Raw genomic sequence first — 17,602 nt, 5'->3', positions numbered from 1 at the left:
AGTATATATATATATATATATATATATATATATATATATACATATATATATATATATTGTATATACCTGTGGCGATCGGTGACTTTTTTAACCGGGTATGCTGAGTGATAAGATTAAGACCCCCCATCGGCTTTTAGGACACGCTCAGTGGGATCACAGATGACAAAGAAACACTGTGGCAGGTGTCGATTTAAAAGCATGCACGTTTCCTACCTTATTTGTAAATAAAATTCATGTCTAAATCCTTCTTCTGTCGTTTCAGGTTTATCCATTGTTATTCGAATGCTAGAAAAATAAAGCTGGCTTTCCAAGTAAAAACAGCCAAATAACGTTTACACGTAGTTACGTTATGATATATTCAGAGTGTGGGGAGATGGGGGGCGGGGGTTCCCCCGGTCTACATGTCTCTGCATCTGCTAAATTATTTTTTTTTTCTTTTAATTCGCAGTGAATAGGAGTTAAAACTCCCACCCGGGTGACACTACTCCAATAACAGACCATGCAAAACAATAATATCTTTAAAATATTGCCAAGTAACGTTGCAACCTTGCAAACAACAATAAAATCGGAGAAGGACTTTAACTGTAAGTGACTGGAGCATACGCAAAACAAAAGGAACAATAACATCTTAATGTGCAAAATGTTCAGAGGATTGTTTCTTTCTTTTCTTGTTTGTAATTATTAAAATTTTATATAGTCCACGTTTTTATAAACATTTTTTTTTCATTTACCACGTTGACTATAACGTACACATCTTCAACATACATTGTCTATGACCAAAAATGTAAGAAGATATGCTTTCAGTGGACTTTTAAAATTTTCTTTGCTTGAAAAAACAAAAATATACAGTTACAGCATGTTTTTCTTTTGATTTAGTCGATTTGGTTTTGCATCAAACACAATATTATTTTCGGCAGTTGAGATCTGACAGCAACAGTGCATTTTTCCGCTTGGGCGAGTGCTTCGCGGACAGCTTACCTCACTCATTAAATCAGCCGCAGGCCAGTAAACCAATGAGAACGCGCTACAATCCTGAAGAGTCATAGCTACAGAGCGGAGATAAGAAAGCTGCAGAGAATCTGCTCGCCCGGAAGCAACCATAACTGACGTAGATTTACAGAAAATTACTGCCCTTTGGCAAATAAATCATTTTACGCACTTATTCCTAACCCTTTAAGCTTTAAGTTACATTTTAAATGACAAGGGATCAACTTGTAATCATGTTTATATTAATAACCCCCTGAACTTATTCTCTCAAATTCTCTCAAATGGCCTGGGTATGCAGAGCATTCGCAGCTTATATGGACGGAACGCCACTGACATATACATATATGTGACTTAAGTCGCTGGGGTATATTTGTAGCAATAGCCAAAAATAAATTGTATGGGTCAAAATTATTGATTTTTCTTTTATGCCAAAAATCGTTTGGATATTAAGTAAATCCCTCAGATTCCAGATTTTCAAATAGTTGTATCTTGGCCAAATATTGTCCGATCCTAACAAACCATGCATCAATTAAATATTATTTATTCGGCTTTCAGATGATGTATAAATCTCAATTTTAAAAAAATTGACCCTTATGACTGGTTTTGTGGTCCAGGGTCACATATGTATATGTATATTTACATATACATCTCCTGCCTGTGGATTGATTAAAGGACTATCTTGTTTATTTCTATTCCTGTGTTGTGTGCTTTCCATAGCTACACGTGACAAAATACCGGAACTCTTAAGTTATTATTGCGGCATTTTTCTTTCTTTTTGTTTTTGTTTTTCTCCTCTCCTCTCCCAGATGGATTTACCGGCCGTCAAGCTCCTTTGCCTGGAGCAGCAGTACCATTTGCTGGAGGACCATACTAGGAATGTCTTAGATCTGGCGTGCCCTACACATTTCCCTGACTGCTCGCTTTGCATTTTTTACATCACCAGCCTGAGTGAGTGTTGTAAGGCACGCCTGCCAGCGAACGGTGCCAGAGAGGATTTCGCTGCTTTTGTGGAGTGGGTGGTGGTGAATAACAGATCTTTATTGACTTTCTGCCCCGCCGAGAAGGACTTCAGCAGCCCCACTCCAAACCCAGAGACCAGCCAGCCATCATCCCGCTGCACGGAGCAATCGCCTGAGCCCACCGCAGACGGAGAGCCTGAGCCTGCCGCGACACGTGAGCCAGCGCATAAACCCACGACTGAGCCGATCATCGCCCCAGAGACTGAGCCTCAAGAATCATCTGACCATGTGCATGAGCCGGGAACATCCTCCGTCCCTGAGGGAGTACTAGTGGAGATCGAGGGCTTGGAGGGAAGCCCCGCCCACACTCCCGCCGCTGGGGGTGAGCTGCAACTGGTTTCTGGACATTATGAGGAACTGATGGACATTTTTCAAGAGGACTTAATAGACTGGTTTGAGGAGGTAATACCCAGTACTCCTGAGTCTCCTATGTCTCCTGTGTCTCCGCTGGTTCCGCCCAGCCCTGAATCTCCTGCGTCTCCACTGGTTCCATCCAGACCTGAATCTCCTGCGTCTCCGCTGGTTCCATCCAGACCTGAATCTACTGCGTCTCCGCAGGTTCCGCCCAGCTCCTGTGTTCCCTCCCAGCCTCCCTCTCCTGCCTCTTCTTGTGCCAGCCAGTTCCTCTGCCCCGTCTCCGCTGGTGCCTGTCATCCACTCAACTCACCCTAAGTCAGCGCCATTTGGGTGCTCTGATCCGCTTTGGGACTTCCAGTCTCCAGCTCCGCCTAGGCGTGAGGATCCCCTGTCTCCGCCTCCAGCCTCTGAGTCCTGGACTTCACCCCGGTCCTTCGACCCATCGACTTCGCCTTGGTTCCTAGCTCCCTCATATCCACCGTGGCCCGTCATCCCACTGGCTCCACCAGGCTCACTCGTCCCTCCGGCTCTGCCTTGGTCAGTCGTCGACCATCCGCCACCTCGGGACTCCACTCCTCTGGCTTCGCCTCATCATTCTGTCCTTCTGGCTCTGTCACGGTCCTCCTTCCCTCTCGCTCCGCCTGCGTCCTCAGTCACTCCGGCTCCGCTGCGGTCTTCCGGATCCTCGCCTCCGCCTTGGTCGCCTGAGCCTTCAGCTCCGACCTTGGCCCTCCGGATCAGCTGTGTCGCTCTGGCTCTCTGTCTGCTCGGCTCCACCTGGGTCTCCACCTCCAGCGGCTCAGTCTCCGTCAGTCAGGCCCCTAGTGTTTGTCGGCCCCTTCTCCACCATGGCTCATCCCTCCCTCGACTCCGCCCTGGGGCCTTGTCCTGGCTGGTCTCTGGATCAACACCTGGCTCCTCCTGCTCTTAGCTCCTCCATGGCTCCTCCCAACGTCAGCTACACCCTGGTCTCTCCATCCACCTTCTCCGCTGGTTCCCTGTCCTGCATGTCCTCCGTGTCCTCCTCCAGAGCACCCCCCCGCCGTTGACTCCACCGTGGGCCGCTATCCTGGCTGGCCTCTGGATCTCCATCTGGCTCCTCCTGCTCCGGGCTCCTCCCTGGCTCCTCCCTTATTCTACTCCGCCCTGGCCCTATGAACTATGGTTTTTGATTAATAACCTCCACACCTGTTTCAGTTCTCCCTAATTACCTTTTCTAGTATTTAAGCCCTGTGTTTTGCCCTAGCTCCTTAGTTCCGGTATTGATGTTGATTTTTTTTTTCTCCTGTGTTTCTCGTGCCTGTGGATTGATTAAAGGACTATCTTGTTTATTTATATACCTGCGTTGTGTGCTTTCCATAGCTACACGCAGGGCCGTCATTAGGGGGGTGCAACTAAGGACTACTTAGTGCAACTAAGGGGGTCCTACCTCGCACCGGGCCCCGCGTCAGCTAAGGACGGCCCTGGCTACACGTGACTATATATATATATATATATATACATATATACACACATATATACACACACAAAACAAAATTGTATGTATATATGTATGTATCCAAAATCCATCCAAGATGTAGATGAGTTTGTTTCTTCTGAAAAATTCAAAAGGAATAGTTCAACAAGATGAATTTGTTTCCTCATCAGAATAGATTTGGAGGGATTTAGCATGCCATCACTTGCTCACAGATTTCCTTAAATCTGTTTTAACGAAGAAACAAACTCATCTACATATTGAAAGACTTAAGGCTGAGTACATTTCCAGCAAAATTTCAATTTTGGTTGAATTATTCCTTTAATTCAGCTATAAGCTTCTACACAGAAGGCAATTGTGTCCTCAGTTCAGAGTTGATTCAGTTCAGTTCAATAACAGTGTCAATGCTGCAGATCTCATCAATTATGAAACACATTTGATTCACAATTGATTTGGTGTGTCAAAAATATCCATGGAAAAGATTGTTTGACAGTGTCAATGCAGCCTGGAGTAGAAAGCAATAAAACACGTTTTGTCTAAAAAGACAGGGAAACAAAACAACACAAAGAACAACCAGCAGTGTGCAATGAAGAAAATGAAATACAAGTGGTGATTATATGAATATGATCAAAGAAAGAAATTAAATTAACTCCATATGAGACGTAATAACAATAATAGTAGGCATGCAGTGTGTGCAGCCTGTGAGAAATCGAGTTGGAGAGAGAGAGCGAGAGAAGCAACGAGGGCTGGTGCACGCATGACGGACGCTCCGTGAGCTCTGAGACGGCCAATCAGAGCGCTCGGCTCGGCCAAGCTGCTGCAGCTGAGGAGTGAGAGAGGATTCTCCCACACACATGCACACACACGCATCCAGAGCAGCACACGCTCGACAAGGGAGCGCAGACACGCGGTGACAATGGTAGGTATGGGACATAAAGTCTGTTTGGAAACTTTACCACACGCACCCGATGCACATTTGTGGACTTATATCATTAGGTAATGTGGAATATTTTCTATTTTCATGCATCGTACCGAATGTGTTTTGTATAGTATGTAGGCTGAGAGTGAGTGAGTTATCTGAAGGAAGTTGCTGTGCATCATCCGACTATAGAAAGTGAGTAATGCCACTTTATTTTCCAGCATGCATGAGACAAGAAGTCAACATCAGGATAAAAGGGATGTGTGCGGTATCTGTTGAGTATCTCCTGCTGTGCTGTGTGAAGCAAACCGACGCTGTTCAGCCGTGTCTGAAATGATGTGCGCTTCATCAGATTGCAAGACGCAGCTGAGAGGTGCATGTCTGCGGCTTATAAGGCTTATCTTCTTACAGCCGCACTTACGCACCGTCATCCAGACGAAAGGAGAGGAGGAGATCAGGGGCGGCAGATGAATGCTAATAATGTTTGTGTAGATTCAACTGCCGGAGAAGAAGTTGTTGAAGCACGTCTGCATGTGTGGTGTGATGCTTAATGTCACTTTTTTTTGTTCAGAAGCAGCTTCTTATTGATATATTTTCCTTGCACACTCAGAGACGTGCACACAAAACTGTTTGGTGTTTGAGACATAGCGTTGCTCTATTACAGCCCCTGAAAGGATGGTTGTGGTTCGATACAGAGCTTGTGCTGTTGTGCTGTCAGAGGGTTAAATGGGAGATTTCATAAGATAGAAAGAGAATGATGGGAAAGAGATAAAGCGAGCTTTCTGAGTCTGCCGTGTGTGGAGAGCATTCTTTTCTCGGCTCCTTCTTCTGAAATGATTAAATTTGGGCCACTTTGCAGAGGAGTTGGTTGTAGGATTTGAGAGGGATTTGATTCTCTCTAGAGAGCAGCGGCGTTCGACTGTATAAATCACCCTCAGACCGTTGACATACAGGCCTAGTTATGTATGGCAATGATGTGGATGTTTCCAACAGGAAAATCTAGTGATTCTTCACATACTGTTGACAGTGCATGACAGAGCTCTTCCTCATGAACCATTTGGTTGCAGATTTTGTTGATTCATTCTGATTCATGAGCCTTGTATGAAGTGAGCACTTTTGCTATTTGAGGTGTATTTGGGGCCAAACTAATGAAAGGGCGGATTCTAACCTGCATGTTCAGCATGAGCTCATAGCTCAACATTTCTAGACTATATAAATTACTAAGTCATGGCACCAACATATTTTCTAATTCTTTTTTTCTAAAAATAAAAAAGTAAAATGAAATAAAATAAAATTATATAATAATTATTACATTATTTAATGATGACAATAATAGATTTTTTTAGCAGTCTTAGCCAAGTTAAAACTGGTGTAATTAATTTTTATTTACTATGTAAATTAAATATTTAAATATTTATAATCAACACATCAGGCCACATTAATCCAGCTGAGAATTAGTTTTCAGTGTTTTGAAGAGAGGGATTTATTTAGTTCTTTGTGTTTGTCATTCTGAAAGCAATGAAAGTTCATTAGGTGAGTTCGGCTGACTCATTTGAAGCTGAGTAGTAGCAGACCAGCACAGGAAAATGTGTATCATAAGTAATGTGGCAGATGTGCAGGAGTGATTTGTAAGTAGGTAGGCCAAACAGACAAAGCCAGTGTGTTTATCACTGAATGAAAGGCAAATATGATAGTATATCTTACTTTACTCTATTATCTTGAAATTCGCTAAGGATTTGTATGTTTTGTTCTTGTTTCTTTCTTCTTGTCATATGCATGACTTGTAAAACCATATGCGTTTCTGTAGGCCTGGGTTTGGCTGGCTAGCACAATCCAGTGAGCCCCTGCTGGTAGATAATATTACACCATCTTCATTTACCTGTTTTTATCATTATTTTATAATAATAATAATAATAATAATAATAATAATAATAATATATATTTATACTTGTTTGTTACAAACAGGGTGAAGGTTCAAAGATCTGGAATCCATGACTTCATACTACCGATACCAATAGCCTTTTAAATACTTCATTGAGAGAAAGGGTCCATCTTTGAAGGGTCTTCTGATGAGAACACGCTGTGTTAAATGGAGTCCAGATAATAACCATCACCCTGTTAACCTCTGAAAAGTGGTTCACACCGAATAAAGCAGAAAACCAAAGTGTCAATAAGTGAATGAAACACTTGAGGCATCATAACCTTCAGACCTGTGAAACTGCTCCTCTAATTCATCCTCTGCACAACTGACTTGTCCTAATAGAGCAGGAATACACGGCTATCTAGTCCAGACAGCTCATTACTTGCTGTAGCCCTTTAATTAAGCAAATACTCTTGATGCTAAAAGCTGCCTGTGTCACAGTTCACAGAAAGTCATTAATACCATTAAATAAACTAGCGTTGGTGGCTGATTTGGCTTTGCCTGCAGGAGGCTAATGTCTATACTTCTCTGTTTGTTGTGTTAGCATGTCTGCGCAAGACAAATACTGTGTGGCTTATTGCTAAGTGTTGAGGCAGTGATTTGAAACAGCACTTCGAGGAGAGAAACATCGTTAGGGAGACAAAAAAGCCTGCAATGAAGTGATTATCCTTCTGTGTGAGATTGTTAAGGATGCTTATAGTTGTCATGAAAGTAGCGATTTGTCTCGGTAAGAGAGAAAAATGTGTGATGAAACATGAGCGTGGATCACAGACAGGCTGTGATGGCACATGCAGTCTTCATCCGTGCATTGTTTACTTGTGTACTGTTCCTTTGGTTTGTCGTCTTTCTTCTCTCTTTTCCTTTGTTCTCTATCTTGAATATCATTGTACCTTACTTTCTTTCCCACCCTGAATCATCTCATTTCCTTTTCCTTTCCTCTTGTTTTCTTGTCCCTTCACTTTTCTTTCCTCCTTCCTCCTTCCTCTTTCATTTCCATTCTGCTTCCTTTTCCCTTTCTCTTTTTTGTCACACTCTCCTTCCACTTTCATTTATTTTCCTCTTTTCCTTTCCCATCTCATGCCTTCCCCTTTCCCTTTCCATTTTCTCTTCTTGTATCTTCCCTTTTCCTCTTCCCCTTCTTTCTTTCTCTTCACTTCTTTTCCCATTCCTCTTTCATTTCAATTCTACTTTCTTTTCCCTTTCTCTTCATTTTTTGCCTCAGTCTCCTTCCACTTTCATTTTTTTCTTTTCCTCTTCCCTTTCCCATCTCATGACTTCCCCTTTCCTTTTCCATTTTGTCTTCTTGTATCTTCCCTTTTCCTCTTCCCCTTCTTTCTTTCTCTTCACTTCTTTTCATCTTTCTCTTTCATTTCAGTTCTACTTCCTTTTCCCTTTCTCTTCATTTTTTGTCGCTGTCTCCTTCCACTTTCATTTTTTGTATTTTCTTCTTCCCTTTCCCATCTCATCCCTTTCCCTTTTCCTTTCTATTTTCTCTTCTTATGTCCCTTCTCTTTTCTTTCTCCCTTCCTCCTTTATTTCCATTCATATTCCCTTTCCCTTTTTCTTTCACTGTCCCCTTCCCTTTTATTTATGTCCCCTTTCCCTTTCCATCTTCCCATTTTGTACTTTCTCTTTTCCTCTTCCTCTTCTTTCTGTCACCGTTCTTTCCCCCTTCCGCTTTCATTTCCATTTCCACTTCCTTTATCACCCCTTCCCTTTTCCTTTTCCGTTTGTCCTTTCTTGTTCATTTTTCCCTCTCCCCTTTCTTTCGGTTTTATTTTCCCATTCCCCTCTCATTTCCATTCTACTTGAATTTCCCTTCTCACCCATTACCCTTTTTCTATCTTCTTTCATTTTTCCTTTCCCTATCCCTTTTCTTTTCTGACCCTTTCCATTTTCCCGTTCTTGTTCTTTCCCTGCTCCTTCTCCTTCCCTTTTCATTTCCTTTCCTCTTCCCTTTCCGTCCTATTCCTCGTTCATTCCCTTTCCATTTCACTTTTCCTTGTTTCTCTTTTCCCTTTGCCCTTTGGCTTTATCTTCCACTTTTATTTCCTTTCCTCTTCCCTTTCCCCATTTCCCCTTTTCCTTCCCCCCTTTTTTCCCTGTCCTTTTGCTTATTTATTACTCTTCTACTTGCATTTCCTTTCCTCTTTCATATCCTGCCTTTCCCTTTTCAATTTCCCTTTCTTGTTTTTATTGTCCCTTTCTCCTTCATTTTCCCTTTCCCTTTCCCCTTTCATGTCCATTCCTCTCTCTTTCCCTTTTTTCTTTCACTGTTTCCTTACCTTTTCATTTTTCCTTTTCCCTTTCCCTTCTCACCCTTTTGCTTTTCTTTCACCTTCTCCTTCCTCTTTCATTTATTTTCCTCTTCCCTTTTTTGTTCTCATCCCTTCCATTTCCTTTTACATTTTCCCTTCTTGTTACTCCCCTTTTTGCTTTCTGATTCCTTCCTATTCTTCCCCTTTTATTTCCTTTCTTGTTCCTCTTCCTTCTGCCTTTCCATTCTCATACTTCCTACCATATTTCCCTTTCCCCTTTCCTTCCTTTTGCTTTCCCTCTCCTTTGCATTTTCCTCCCCCTTTCCCATCCCTTTCATTTCTCAAACCATCATAATTTTCTCATTTCTTGTGGCATATTTAAGGGCTTTAAGGCATTTCACGACACCATTGGTATTTTATGGATGTACTATATTCATAAAGCTGATTTGTTTACCGCACCAAAGGTTTATATCACCTCATTTATCTCTCTATCACTTTATTTCTCTCGCTCTGTCATTTCTGAAATCTCCTAGCATTCGTGCATCTTTATCTGGTCTCCCACCTCAGGATTTCCCATGAGCTTCACTCCTCAGCAGCTCTCCTGACAGAACAAGTTATGAGAGAGACAGAATTCAGTAAAACAGAATATGGCTCACTTTAAAACGCATACTCATAGACTCATGCAAGTCAATAATCCCTCTCTCTCTCTCTCTCTCTCTCACTCTCTCTCAAATACACAGAGGGAGGATTCACTAAGAATGAATTGAACACAATGATAGCACTATTTATTTGCTTGCAATGTCTTATTTTAGTGCCCAGTTCACTAAAGAAATGATACATATCAGTAATGGTGAAATGCAGTGGATGCAGCGGACTACTGCAATCTGCTGTACTTTACATTAAATGTACAGCACTGCTTCACCAGTGATCCAGAAACCTGAATCGACTCTTTCAAATTCAGAAAGAGTGAATGCATTCCAGGTTATAATGCTCTTCTTCAGCATTTGATGAATAACTTGTTCCAGGATTAATAGAAATGTAGACTACCATGTTTAAATACCTTATTGCATAATGCGTGGTAATAATGTAACTTGCGGCATACTAATACAATATATACAATAGACCAAATTTACTTAGAAAAAAAAACTATGTTTGCTCAGAAAAGGACAAGAACGACTTTTCAGCGCATTTAGCACCTGCTAAACTGGTTTGTGAGTGGTTAATGAATTTGTTTCGTGCTAAAATACTGTTTAGTGCTTTTGCCCCAGTATCTTTCTGTTATTGTCATGCAGTTTCTTATTGCAGAGTCTTGTCGGAGTGGAATGACCTCTTGATTGACTGAGCAGAGGAAAAAGGCAGCCATGATAAACATTTAATTACTAATGCTCAATAAGATCATCCTTTCGCACACACACTCACACTCATCCCATACACTTATGGGATACAAAAGCCACTTCACACATCACACAGTAAATTAGACTGCAGGGGAAACGTGCATTCATGCTAATTGCTTTGAAATACCACTCTCATCCAAACACGTACAGCCACCTGTGTCTGGATGAGAGCAGGCTGCGGAGGATGACAAAGCAAAGAAAGAGAAACAGAGATGCATACGGGGAATGTGCCCCAAATCATACCCAGGGGAAGGTTTCGTGCAAAGGTGTGAGGCAGACAGAAAAGGAAACACGCAGAAAAGCACTGGAAATGTGAATGAGCTGCTCTGGGAAATGCAGAAGTTGAAAAAAGCTGTTCTGTGAGTGTCACAGTGTAAAGGAGAGATATGGAGGGTAGAATAGATTACAGAGCCTGTTACACTGCAGTGATGTCGATTATTTTAAAAGACCACAGTCATCTCTTTCGATTACCATGAACCTGAAGACTCAAAACTCAAAACAGCCTTTAACATCTTGGCCATTTTGTTACAGAGCAGTGTTTGCCATTGAAATAAATGAACAAGTCTTTTATTTTGATTGTAAAGTTTGGATTTAGTAAGATTTTAATGTTTTTAAAACATGTCTCTTATGCTCAACCAGGCTGCATTTATTTGAACCAAAATACAGGAAAAACATGATATTATTACAGTTTAAAATAAAAAAATGTTTATGTTTTAAAATCTTAATTTATTCTTGTGATGCAAAGCTGAATTTTCAGCATCATTACTCAGTGTGATTTTTCAGAGATCATGAAAATATGCTGATTTGCTGCTCAAAAATATTTATTATTATCAATGTTGAAAACAGTTGAAACTGCTTAATATTTTGGTGGAAACCATAATACACGTTTTAAAATGTATTTATTTATTTTAATCGTTAAATTAAAATTATTTGATTTAAGAAAGCCAGTTTGGTTAAATACTGCTGTTTTTCAATTTAGTTCAGGTTTAGTTGTCATGTATAAGGGTTTTTCTGGTTTTATTGTTGTATTTAGTGTAATTTATATATTTAAGATGGCTGCTGTAACACTAATGTTGGTAGCTTGCATTGTGCATTTAAAAAAGTTCTTAATCATTGTAGTCTTGTTTTTCAGTTAAAATATATATAAGTCCTTGAAACAAGGTTAATTTACATAAGTAACAATGCATGAGATATCAAGACTTGTTTTCAGAGAATTTATCTTTAATATGGGTGTATTTGGTCTTATTGCACTGGGTGATTTTTTCATTAGTTTTAAATATAAATAAATATGCCGGTGCAGTAAAACAAAGTACAGTTCATTTTACACGATGCAATCCATGAAAACTTAATATAAGAAATGTTGCTTCAAGTAAAATTATCTTGTTTCAAGGATATTTAGATATTTTAACTGTATAAGTAAAAACAAAAATAGTCTATCATCTTGGGGTTAAAATTAGTTTTAAAAGAGTAGTTGTAGATTAACTTGTTTTGAAAGCTACAGGGTAGTTTCAAAGTAACTTCCCCGATAATTAAGTTGAGACTGTACTACCCAGCTTAAACCAGACAGAGTGGCCCCTGTAGGGTATAGACTGGATTAGAGAGAAGCATGACCCGTTAACACTTCTTGTTTCACTGATCCGTCTGTGCCCAAATCGATCTGTTCTCGTCAGTCAGACTGTTTCGTGCAACACTTGCTGTGGTTTGGACATGTAAAAGTATCCACTTAGTGGCTGTTCAATGTTTTGGTTTAATTGGGTTATATATAAAATATATCAAACAGCTTGTGTGACTGAGGAAAGATTACTGTAAGAGGTAATTTGACAATTTGGCCAGTGAAAATACATTTAAGATTAATTTCAGCTGTATCATTCAAGCTGGTTATACAGTATTTTACCGTTTATGAAAAACATGGTGTAAAAACAATTTTCACTCAGAAACTTTTAAAGAAATGGCGCATAACACAATTACAATTCCGAAGAAACAGCAAGTAACACGTCAAATTAAACTAAAATAGTATTTTATTGTAAAACATGCTCTAATAATATTTGTTTTATTTACAACTGAAAAATAGCTTTTACAATGCAAATGAAAACAGATGTTGATGCTGATGTATTGCTCCTGCAAAGAAAAAGCAAAATCCTCACTTTTTCTTTTTTCTTTTCTTGAAACACAAATGTGTAGATAGTTTCTAAAGAGTCATATATTTGTCTAAAGCTTCTCATGTGGCCGCAAAAGTCTTTTCGAAACCATTACTTTTGAGAATCCCCAACTCAGTAGACAGCAGCTGTGTGTGAAGATCATAAAGATCATCAGATCAGTTTCATAACCCGAAGCGGCGTTGAGAGCCATTGATCACACATTACCGCCTGTCAGGATGTAACATTAGGGGTTCTCGGACTGTTGTCATAATCAATAGTATTGTTCCTGTTTGTGGCCATTTGACTTTTCTGTCCGACCTCGCAGTGTCCATCTAAACCTGCGCGAATCATTACGATCGCAAAGGGCAGAAGCATGACGAATCTAACTACTCACCAGCTATTTATAGATTACATTTGACATTTAGCAGAAAATCAGGGACAGTTCTTTACAGAAAGTCATCACCTACGGGCACCTGGGAGATCTTTGTGCTGTAAAACGAGAGACCGTTTCCATTTCCAGTACCACCGGTGCCCCACCGAGTTTCTCCAGAGACAAAACAGGCACTCATGGGTCACCCAGGGAAACATTTTTATGTGCATTAATAAGTCATTTTCCTCACTTATAGAGAGAACGATGCAACTTGTTGAAGTTGGAAAGATCTGAGGGCTATAAAAAGGCACAGCATGTTTATTTAAAATGGGAAATACTATAATGTTTATTTCATAGAGCTAAATCAGGAGCTTAAGTGCTTGCTTGACTGTATATGTGTCTGCTTGTTCTTAATTTGAATAGGCTGTATTTTAAATAGCGGTTAAGAGACATCATGATTTAATCATATTTTTATACTTCTGCATGCACCCCCAGGGCTTCCTTTCAGTTTCTGCCGTTATGTTCACTCCTTCTCTGTCTTTCCATTTATGTATCATTTATTTATTTCACATGCTGATGATAAGTGGTGACCAGAAGAAGAGTTGCTGCTGATGGAGATGTGTTCAATTGTTTGCTAACTGGCCCAGAGGTGTTTTCATGTTGTTCATGAAAAGCTGACCTACAAGTAAGATGATTGCTATAGGTTGTGAATAATGAAGAAGACTGTTGCATGCATATTAGACAAATAATAATTTGATATATAAATAATATTCCAATTTATATTATTTGCATAAGTAAATTATACAAAAGATACAAAACACGTATTTATTCATATAATAAATATATGCATATATAATATGATAAATATTATATAGCGAGAGAGCGCTATGGAAAAAATTAAGACAATAAATGCAATATATAATGTGTATATATAGAATAAATGAATTAATAAAACATTTCTAATATTTTTTATAATAATTACATTTTATTTTATTTACATTATTATTATGTATTATTAATTATTATTTATAATGTCTAGAAATTAAGTATAAATAATTAAATACAAATATGCAAATGTGTCACAAATTTCAAAATAATATATAAAAAATAAAATAATAATACTTCATATTTAAAATGTATTTATTAATATTAACAATATTATTATTATATTTATAAATTATTATTTTTATTATTTTTTTATAATAAATTATATATACAGCTATGGGGAAAAATAAATGAAGAGACCCTTTGAAAGACTATCCTTCTCAGTTTCTCTGGATTTGCTAGTAAATAAAGCTGCACTTGGGTTCTCACTTCAACTCACCTTCAGTGGATGATTCGTTACACTAGGTAGGTATGGGTTTGAGTAAAATGTTAATATTTGATTTATTCTATAAATGTCTGATAACATTTCTTCTAAATTTTACATAAAAATGTTGTCATTTAGAACCTTTTTTTCAGAATATGACATACCAAATGTTTTTTATATATTGTGGTTTAAAATCAGGGTTATTCCACCAAATATGGATTTCTTAACTCTTCTGAATTTAAAACATTGGTATCGTGTTGTCTAAAAATAAATATAAACATGTCTGAAAACATGGAAACTTTTGTTATTTATTTATTTTTTGACCAATTGTCATTTCATGCTCTAAATGACAACATTTTTATTTAAAATTTGGAAGAAATGTCATTATACGGAATAAAACAAAAAAATATGTTTTACTCAAACACATAACTATAAATCGTAATTTTCAAGTGGTCTCTTAATTTTTTCCATAGATTCTTAATATATTTTTCCATTAGTTAAGGATATAGCTACATCATTTATTTATATAATGGCTACTAAAGTGTAGGAACTCATTTTCTACATTTGCTGTGCTCTTTTTTGATTATGTTTGGATGTTTGGATCACTGTAAATAAAGCTGCACTTGGGTTCTCACTTCAACTCACCTTCAGTGGATGATTCGTTACACTAGGTAGGTATGGGTTTGAGTAAAATGTTAATATTTGATTTATTCTATAAATGTCTGATAACATTTCTTCTAAATTTTACATAAAAATGTTGTCATTTAGAACCTTTTTTTCAGAATATGACATACCAAATGTTTTTTATATATTGTGGTTTAAAATCAGGGTTATTCCACCAAATATGGATTTCTTAACTCTTCTGAATTTAAAACATTGGTATCGTGTTGTCTAAAAATAAATATAAACATGTCTGAAAACATGGCAACTTTTTTTATTTATTTATTTTGACCAATTGTCATTTCATGCTCTAAATGACAACATTTTTATTTACAATTTGGAAGAAATGTCATTATATGGAATAAAACAAAAAAATGTTTTACTCAAACACATAACTATAAATCGTAATTTTCAAGTGGTCTCTTAATTTTTTCCATAGATTCTTAATATATTTTTCCATTAGTTAAGGATATAGCTACATCATTTATTTATATAATGGCTACTAAAGTGTAGGAACTCATTTTCTACATTTGCTGTGCTCTTTTTTCGCATATACAATAAATTCAATTTAAATCAATATTTAATGTCCATGAATGTATTTATTTTCTAGGTAGCCCTGCGATAATGGGATAATGTGTAGTTATTTGGTCATTGCAAAATAAACCCCTTCAGGGTATTATGCACAAAAACCCTCTTCCATTACACTGTATATGCACAGCTAATGCACCGTATCTCATCTTGAATTTTGTGTGAATATATGCATATAGAGGGACCACTCTGATGATGCTGTTCTGTTTCCTAGAAACCAAAATGCAGCTAAAGACCTCAGAACCCAGCAGGGAGCTCACCGCCTGTATTAAAACACAAGTTGTGAGAGAGAGACCGGTGCTAATTCAGTCTCACAGATCTGAGAACAAGACGTTAGAAGAGTCACACATCAAGAGTAATCTGAGAGATGTTATGTGAGAGGGAAAAAAGAGATTTCATTAAAAGTGTGAGAAGTTAGAACAGGTGCCATAGTGAAAGTTTCAGTGTTGCTGTTGTATGGCTCACACAGATGCTTTCACTAGTTTGTTCTTTGACTGAAGACTTTATTCACTGTTTTGTCTGTGTGTGTATCTGTGTTTTTTGGGCAGAGTACACTCAGAAGCATAATTTTGTAGCAGTCAGATGGTGGAGTTTGTCCCTGCTGAAAACACATCAGATCCCGCAGTGTCAGCTAACCTGAAGCCTAATGCTGCATACAGGTTTTCTTAATTCATTGCAGTGCATTTATTATGTCTGATATGACTGGATGAGGCATTTTTAAAGCAATTCTGAAATGCTAATAAATGCACACCTGTAACTGCACACAGTAGCAATATAAAAAAGACATGAATACTTTTATAATACATTGCAGGTTTAAATTGGTACTGAAGCGACCATTAATATATTCATGAACCGTTACACTGTCTACTGAAGCAGCAGTTCCTTATGTGAAATGGGAGCATTAGCCAATCAAAATTTGATGATGTTATCACAAACACTTACGAATGTGGCATGATCATGCATTATTATATATAGTTTATTGTTGAAATGTGTAGTAAAAACCTATTAAATTACTAAGTACTAATTAAAATACTAATTCAATTAAGTTATACTTATAAGTTATATTAATTACTATTTGTATGCAGTGAATAATAACTATTTATTTATTTTTGCTTCTCTGTGTGTATTTGTTATTTGATATTCATCCACATGATATTAGAAAAGTTATATTAAAACTACATGGGATTAGGACAAAATGACTAGGACAAAAACTTTAAATAGTTTAAATAATTTAATAAAAAAAAATATGTTAATCATATAAATTAAAGTATATCTTTTTCATTAATATTTATAACTTTGTTTTATTACATTTTGGCTAATTTAAGTTGGTACAGCACTGACCAAAAAAAAAAAAAAAGCAGTATAGTATTGATTTTCATTATTTTTTCATGTTAATAATGTTTTTGGATGTTTTACAATATATTTTATTTATTATTATTTATTCATATTATATTACAATTTATATTAGATTTTATTTCATTTTAAGGTTTATTTTTTTTATTATGAGATTACTTTGGTCTCTAATTGTTATTTTAGCTTATTTTATGTGAAACTACTGTGGTCTGGTCTTTTTTATTGTATTTTATTCAATGTCCACATTTATTTATTTGTTTATTTATTCATTTATTTATTTGTGTGTTTGTTTAATTCCCACTGAAATTTTGATTGTAAACAGTTTAATCTATAGACAAACCTGTGATTGCACACCTATAAGTTCTATACTGTATACTACACTGGATTCAATAGTGTGCAAAGTTCTTCCTCGTCTTGGCTTGTTTGGGTCACATCCCGCTCTGTATTTTCTCATTGTTTCTTGATCGCTCTCATATGGAACTGATGCAAAGCAGTCCTGCACACTGAGAGCTTCTAGATAAATCTGTCCACAGAAAGCGTATTCTGTTCAGTAACTGTGTAACCGGCAGAGGTGCCGCCCTTCCCCACACACCGTAGGATTGTGCTGGGCAGCACTGCACAGTAAAGAGCTTTTTGTTGCTACATGATATCAGTGAAACCATAACTCAACGTGTGCTGCAATGCAGCAAGGGAATAAGATGGGAGAGAGAGAAACAGAGAGAGAGAGATGAAGAGAGTTTTAAAGGTAAATAGACTGTCAGAGTGAAAATGGCTCTCTGCAGAGTGTAGCAGATGGATACTGTCTCAGAGGCAGTGTCCTCCTTCTGTGATGAGAAAGAGGAGAATCCCTTCTCT

General features: G+C 37.8%; 1 protein-coding gene across 1 annotated transcript in view; it reads left to right on the top strand.

Moving 5' to 3' along the window:
• The first annotated feature begins 4,525 nt into the window (after window positions 1-4,525).
• The window catches only part of LOC107653102 (cadherin-18-like), a 130,499-nt gene continuing 117,422 nt past the window's right edge, over window positions 4,526-17,602 (top strand). The window contains exon 1 of the mRNA XM_016439740.1: window positions 4,526-4,833. The gene's annotated coding sequence lies outside the window, so the exon portion shown is untranslated. The remainder of the gene's footprint in view (window positions 4,834-17,602) is intronic.

The sequence above is a fragment of the Sinocyclocheilus anshuiensis genome, unplaced genomic scaffold, assembly GCF_001515605.1.
Source record: "Sinocyclocheilus anshuiensis isolate Anshui unplaced genomic scaffold, SAMN03320099.WGS_v1.1 scaffold1328, whole genome shotgun sequence".
NCBI lineage: Eukaryota > Metazoa > Chordata > Actinopteri > Cypriniformes > Cyprinidae > Sinocyclocheilus > Sinocyclocheilus anshuiensis.
Note: the sequence above shows the minus strand (reverse complement) of the source record. Positions and strands in the feature narration are given on the sequence as shown.